Here is a 6709-nt window from a genome sequence, read left to right on the forward strand (position 1 = left end):
GAGAGCTCCAGAGCCACTTACTGACTCATAACTGGGGTTTGTTTTCAAACCCTTGATAGATTTTGAATTCTCTTACAATGGCAAACAAGGATGCTCACTTGGGGACTAGCCAGGAATCTGCCTCAGTGAGCTGGATCACCTTTGTTCTGCTTGCTCCAGCCTTCCCAGGGGACATTCCTGTGCCAAGGGGGCGGGGTGGTGCTGCAGGGGGAGAGTCTCCTGTCCCTCTTGGGCTCCTCTTGATGGGCAGTCAGTGGCTGTCAGCTTTGTCCAAGGGGTGGGGATGGGATGGGATGGGGTGGGATGGGATGGGATGGGATGGGATGGGATGGGATGGGATGGGATGGGATGGGATGGGGTGGGGTGGGATGGGATGGGATGGGATGGGATGGGATGGGGTGGGGTGGGATGGGATGGGATGGGATGGGATGGGATGGGATGGGATGGGGTGGGGTGGGGTGGGGTGGGGTGGGATGGGATGGGGTGGGATGGGATGGGATGGGATGGGATGGGATGGGGTGGGGTGGGGTGGGATGGGATGGGATGGGATGGGATGGGATGGGATGGGATGGGATGGGATGGGATGGGATGGGATGGGGTGGGATGGGATGGGATGGGATGGGATGGGATGGGATGGGATGGGGTGGGATGGGATGGGATGGGATGGGATGGGATGGGATGGGATGGGATGGGATGGGATGGGATGGGATGGGATGGGATGGGATGGGATGGGATGGGATGGGATGGGATGGGGAAGCCACTGCCAGGAGTGCAGTGAGTTTCTGCACAACCTTGGTGGGAGGTTTTCAGGTCAGTGTGTGATGTACAACTTGCCAGCCTGTAGCTGTGCAGTGAGCTGGGGCTCAGCCCTGTCCCCATGCTGGAACACAAACCCACCTGTGGAATGTGGAATGATGTGCTGGAAAGGAGCCCAGGATGAGACCTTTCTCCTTTAGTGAGGAAACACAGTTGGTCATTTGGTTGCTCTAGAAGAAGAGAGATGGGGTTCTTTGGTTATCACTGCGTGCTGCATATTCCACCAGCAGCCCTCTGCTTTTACTAATGCGGTGCACAACGTGCCTGATCCTCCCTCAGTTGTGAGCCTGGTGGAAGCATGTCCTGTTTTCCATTTGTTTATTAATTTATCATGTTTTTAGCCTCTGCAAAGCTTGGTATAGAGCTAAAGATTGGTATAGAGTAAAGATTGGTATAGAGCCTGGGAAAGGTGCACAGAGCAGAGTAACAGATAGTTGTGATTTGGTTACAAGGCAGTAATTTAAGTGGACAGGTTTAGCTGATAACATAAAGCACACGAGAGAAATTGCTTTGGTTTATAAATGTCAGCAGAGCCCCTGCGAGGGAGCTGCTGCCTGGTGCTGCTGCTCCAGCCAATATATTATAAGGAGATATAAAGAGATGTCTGAAAAAGTCTGGCTGACCAAGATTAAAAGAATGGGGCTATAAATTAAAGTCTTCCTCGGCATCTCTTTAAGCATCTTTATGGACAGAGTGCATCCAAATGGAGGAGTGCCAGTGCTCAGAGGGACCTGCAGGTGCTTTGGGCTGCAGAGGCAGCACCCAGGGGTGGGACAGCTCGTGGGGACAGCAGTGTGCGTCAGAGCTGGCATGGGAGACCAAAGCCTGTCCTGGTGCTTCTGCAGCTGATAAAGGGATTAAAGCAGGAACAGGAATAACACCATCCCTGCAGTGTCGCCACAGGATCAGTGTCTCCTGTTTGGAAAATAAACGCTGTTGCTCTGCTTTGACATTTATTCCCAATAAAGACCTGTCATTTGTGCAGTGACAAGGGTTTTATCCTTTGGGAGTACTTTTCCCGTTGGACACTGTCTTTTTGGCTGTGAGGCAGCTGAGTGACTGAGGGACAGATGGGAGGCACGTCCCCAGCAGCGGCATTGGGAGCTCTGCTCACACCCTGGGCCTTTCTCCTGATCCATCATCCCAAGGCAATGCAATAACACCTATTCCAACTGAGAGCAGGTTCAGATTGGGTATTAGGGAGGAATTTTTCCCTGTGAGGGTGGGCAGGCCCTGGCACAGGGTGCCCAGAGCAGCTGGGGCTGCCCCTGGATCCCTGGCAGTGCCCAAGGCCAGGCTGGACATTGGGACAGTGGGAGGTGTCCCTGCTGTGGCAGGGGGTGGCACTGGATGAGCTTTAAGGTTCATTTCCACCCAAGCCATTCTGTGAGTCTGTGATCTTATTTTTAATTGATTTTAATTTATTTTAGTTGTGGTTAAAAAAATCCCAAGAGTGGGATATTTTTTAATTGGTAAGGGTTCCAAACCAATTGTGGAAGCAGGAATTTGCTGCTTCCCCCTCCACAGCTGGAACCCTTCTGGCAGGTTTGTGGAGGGGATTTCACAGCTATTTCTGCTCACTGGGCAGTTTATTTAGAGCTGGGAAATTAACTAGAATGGATACTCTTCTTTCCCTTTATGAGGAGCAAGGGATGAGGTCTGGCAGCTCTCAGGGAAGAGGGACAATTCAGTAACACATCTATGCAGTGCCTACCTGTGGATACACATATTTTATTTGTCTGAGGTGTCAAGGAGAAAAAATGTTACGAAATGGCTTAAATGAAAGCGTGGTTTTGTATTTTTTAAATTGAGTTTCATTTCCCAAATGCAACTTAATGCAAACAATAAGTAAAAATTATTTTCTCTCGGGAAAAAGCTATTAACCGAATGGTTCTGTTTTAGCAGCATGTGAAGCTGTGTAATTGCTTACACATGTATTGCTCCAGTGTGTGTTCCCAGTTGTTAAATAGTATCACATTATAGGAATCAAAGAGAATCAACTATTTTTAAGAGAAATGTCTAGAAGCTACATACTGAAACATGATTAAAATTCAGTATTTCCAACTTACTTGTCTAAATCAGCAATTTTAATCACATTATTCAAGCCAACCCACCCTCAAACACACTTTTGACTTCAAAATACCCCAAACTAAATAAGACAGAAGACCTTCCTTGAGCAGCTGTAACATTTTTATGTGTCAGTGTCAATCTTTTTGTTGAAAACAGAGATGTTTTTTGTGGTTTATTTATTAAAGCAGCACATTTGTCCTGTTGTGCCATAAGCCTGGGTCGCTGTGCTGGGTGGGGAGGGGAAATCTCTGGAGCACCAAGAGCTGCTTAAACACATCAGGGCTGTGAGTTTTGCTCTGGGGTTCGGATGCTCCTGGTTAAATCCCATTTAGTGTGCAAAGGAGGAGCAGGAAGGGTTTGTGCCTTGGCTGATGCAGCCTTGGGGATTTGGCTGTGCCGGGGGTGCAGCTCATGAGCACCAGGCTTGGGTTTGGTTTTGTTTTCTGCTTGCTGATTAGACAGATGAGTAATGCCATGGTTGACTCTCACATTTAAAAGGGAAATGTTAACAGAAGTTTAATAGTTGTGTTTTACCCCCTTGTGTTGTTATCAGGGATGCCCTGGGTTTCGGACATTTGGGAGGGTCACTCGTTCATGTGGCAGCACCTGAGCCCCACTCAAGGTGTCAGGAAGGGATTTCCACCCCTGGGCAGGGAAGGAGGAGTCGATGGACAGAACTTTGGGGGGGCTAAAGGGTTAAAAGGTGAAACCTCCCTGGTGTGGGTGAGCACATGGTGGGGAAATCCTCTGCTCCCAGCGCTGTAATATTGTCTCTATTCAGTCTTCTGTTTTATTTTTGATAGGGTTTTAATAAACCTTTTAGATTTTTTGGAAGTGAGTAGCATTTCTCACACTGAGAATAGAGGGCTGGGCCCCCCAGTCCCCCACCCTTCTGGAGCCTGCTCCTGTGCTTTCCCTTTGGGTGATTCCCTCGATGGGATTCCATCCACCTCCTTCCCCTCCCTGGCAGGCTGCTGTGGCTGGATGCAGCTGGAGCTGTGCTGTGCTCCCTGTCAGGGGCCATTCCCGGCTGTGTGACAGCCCAGAGCTGCCACAGCCACTGCTGGGGCTGTGACCTGGCCTGCCCAGCGCTGGTGGCACGGTCAGGAACACTTTGGGTTTGGGGGGAGGCAGCCGGGCCCTGGCTGTGTCTGCGGAGGAGGGGATCGTCCTCCCGCCTCCCGTTCAGCCCGCGATGGCATTTCATCCTTCAGAGCCTGGCCTGGAAGGGACCTCACAGCTCACCTTGTTCCACCTCCCTGCCATGGGCAGGGACGTCTCCCACTAGAGCAGGTCAGCATTGGCTGTGTTTTCCTTGCTGGCAGAGCCCTGTCCTGGTGTTGCCCGAGCCAGGGACGGGAGATGTGATGTTGCCCTTTTCATGGAGATCCTACAAACTCCTTTCTGACCAGCACTCCACCGCCAGCAAGGGGCACACATTGGTGAGGGCACCAAATTCCTGCAGAGCCCGATTTCTCAGCGTGGGAGGATGCTCCCATAGATAGACAGAGGTTAAAGGTCCAGTGTATCACAAATTTAAGGAGCAGGAGAAGGTTGGGATCTGTCCGTGGAAAGCATTCCAAGTGTGGAGGAGGAACATGTAGCCTATCCTCCCCTAAAATGGGGAGATAATCACACCTGTCCTCTCACATATGCAACCAATGCAGCTTCCAGTGGACAGGACTGATGGAGAGAGAATCTACCAGAAATACAAACCTTGTTTTAATAGGAAATCCTCCAAAATGGATTTTCCTGCATTTTCTAAAAGCATTTATACCTATTGGATGACTACAGGCTTTGAAATGTTTCTGTCTGAATTGTGACAAACATCCCAGTCTTACACAGGAGGGACCAGGTCCTTTGATCAGGGAAATGTCTCTTTGGTCTTGAACAGGGAGGGATCAATCCAGTTGTTCCCAAGACCAGAGCTTTTTGTCTGTGAGTACATGCATTTATTCTACAAAATAATTACCCTTGCCTTCACTTCCCTTTGGTAGGAGATGCTCCCTGTCTCCTGCAAGCTGTTACTCTATCCCAGGTATCTTTTTAGGTAAAAGGAAGAGAGAAAGGAAAGGCTGAATAAGAAATCCTCCTCAGAAGGGGGAAGATGAGAAGCTTTGGTCTGTCTGTCCATCTGTGAGCAGCTCTGTGGCTGTTCACCTGCATCCTTGCTGTCCTGGGCAGGCAGAATTCCTGCATTAGGAGAAGAAGAAATGCCATCAAGAGGTAGCAACAAAATATTGCCTCCCTTGACCCCAAAGGGGCTGGGCTGGCCATTGAGATGTGTTTGTGGTGAAAACCACTCTGAATTTCGTATCTTTTCTGCATTTAAAACTGAAGCTTAATGTATTCTGTGTATTTTTGTTGGCAGATAGTAGTGATCATAAATTCCGTTTAATACAGTATTTCTACACCAGCACAGCCTTGATGTGCAGCGTACCTGGCTGTACTCTGCGGGATGCTTTGATTTCCCTTTGGCAGCTGCATTTTATTCTGTCTGCCCCAATCAGACACAATATCCCTATCTCCATGTAGCCTCCAAATCCACTCCTGGTGTGGAGTTTTAGTGCTCTGCTAGGACCTGGGCTAGAAGGGAGGGAATCGGTGTCTGCTGGGCTCAGGGTTCCACCTCCACTGTGGATCAGAGCCAGCCTGGCAGCGGAGGGACACCTTGGGTGGCTCAGGGTGGCAATTCTGGGAGGGAAAAGCAGCACTTCAGGGGTGCTGCTGCATGGGAGGAGGTCAGTGGTAGATATCCCACTCCTCACTGTGTGGGATGGGGAGGAGCTGCTCCCAAGGAGGAGCACATGTCTCCAGTTCCCAGTTCCTCCCCAAGCTGGAGCCGTGCAGTGCTCTGAAATAACGTGACCTTTGCTTGCAGGTCAGGCTGTTCCTGCAGGGTCACACGTGCGGCTGAACCTGCAGACAGGAGAGAGAGAAGCCAAACTCCCAGACAGAGAATATGGGGAAGGTGACACGAGAGAAGAGAGAAGAAGAAAAAGGTACAGATATACAAGGCTTTGGGTTGGGAGGGCTGTGGGATTCATGCCTTTTATTAGAGGCCAGGTTCCCTGGTACACTCAATTCCTGCATCTTCCAGAGACTTCATTGCTGGGTGAGGAGCTCAGCAGTGCTGAAAGCAGAGGCCTGTCCTTTGTGTTCCATTTGGGATGGCAGTGGAAGTGCCTTGAGTGCACTTTCAGAGCACTTCATGGCTTCTCATGCCACGACATCAAAACAGCTTCCAGACAGCCTGTGGAGTTCGGGCAAAGTCTTTGGGTTGTCCTTGATTCGCTGTGTTTGGAGTGTGATGGTTCTCTCTGCGCTTTTTAGGCCGGGCTACTTCCAGGAGTCTGTCTTTTGGAATTTATCTGCTGCAATCTAAAAACCTTTCTCCCGTACTGCGGTGATGACATCTTGTACTGCAACATGCAAAATGATTTGAGCTTCTGCTCAAACTAATGTTGCCTTAGCTAGGCTGGCATCATGGTGTAAGGATATCCTAATGGTTGATGCTTCGGCCATTTGTGCAGTGGTAGGTTTTGGGGACAGTGACATGAGAGATGAGAGAAAGAGGAAAAAGAAACATGCAGGTCATTGGGTTAGATAGCCTGTGGAATTTATGCCATTTATTGGAGACAAGAATCTCTGGAGCACATAATTCCTGCCTCTTCCCGAGATTTCATTGGTGGGTGAGGAGCTCAGCAGTGCTGAAAGCTGATGCCTGTCCTTTGTGATCCCTTTGGGATGGCAGTGGAAGTGACCTGAGTGCACAATCAGAGGCAACTTCATGGCTTCTCATACCATGACACCAAAACTAAAT

The 6709-nt window shown here is 49.7% G+C and overlaps 1 long non-coding RNA gene across 1 annotated transcript in view; it reads left to right on the plus strand.

Annotated features, from left to right (window-relative positions):
• Positions 1 to 5888, plus strand: part of LOC134414005 (uncharacterized) — a 29470-nt gene extending 23582 nt beyond the window's left edge. Inside the window, exon 3 of the long non-coding RNA XR_010026635.1 lies at positions 5768 to 5888. This is a non-coding gene — a long non-coding RNA (uncharacterized LOC134414005). The remainder of the gene's footprint in view (positions 1 to 5767) is intronic.
• Positions 5889 to 6709: the final 821 nt, after the last annotated feature.

The sequence above is a fragment of the Melospiza melodia genome, unplaced genomic scaffold (assembly GCF_035770615.1).
Source record: "Melospiza melodia melodia isolate bMelMel2 unplaced genomic scaffold, bMelMel2.pri scaffold_88, whole genome shotgun sequence".
NCBI lineage: Eukaryota > Metazoa > Chordata > Aves > Passeriformes > Passerellidae > Melospiza > Melospiza melodia.